Here is a 242-nt window from a genome sequence, read left to right on the forward strand (position 1 = left end):
AGGCAGGGCCTGGCACCTCCTGCCCCTCGCTGCCCACCACGCAGCCCCAGCCCACGCGTGTCCCAGCACCCTGGGAGGGGGGGACCACAGGGTGAGCCGTGCATGGGGAGGGGGTACTCACAGGCAGTGTGGGCATAAGGGACACCCATAGGTGCAGGGTGGGGATGCACACGGGTGCTCAGGTCAGTGCACACAGAGGAGTGGGGGTGCCCATGGGGAGCACAGGCAGGTGTGGGGACCCC

Source organism: Fulmarus glacialis, unplaced genomic scaffold (assembly GCF_000690835.1).
Source record: "Fulmarus glacialis isolate BGI_N327 unplaced genomic scaffold, ASM69083v1 scaffold33987, whole genome shotgun sequence".
Classification (NCBI taxonomy): Eukaryota; Metazoa; Chordata; class Aves; order Procellariiformes; family Procellariidae; genus Fulmarus; species Fulmarus glacialis.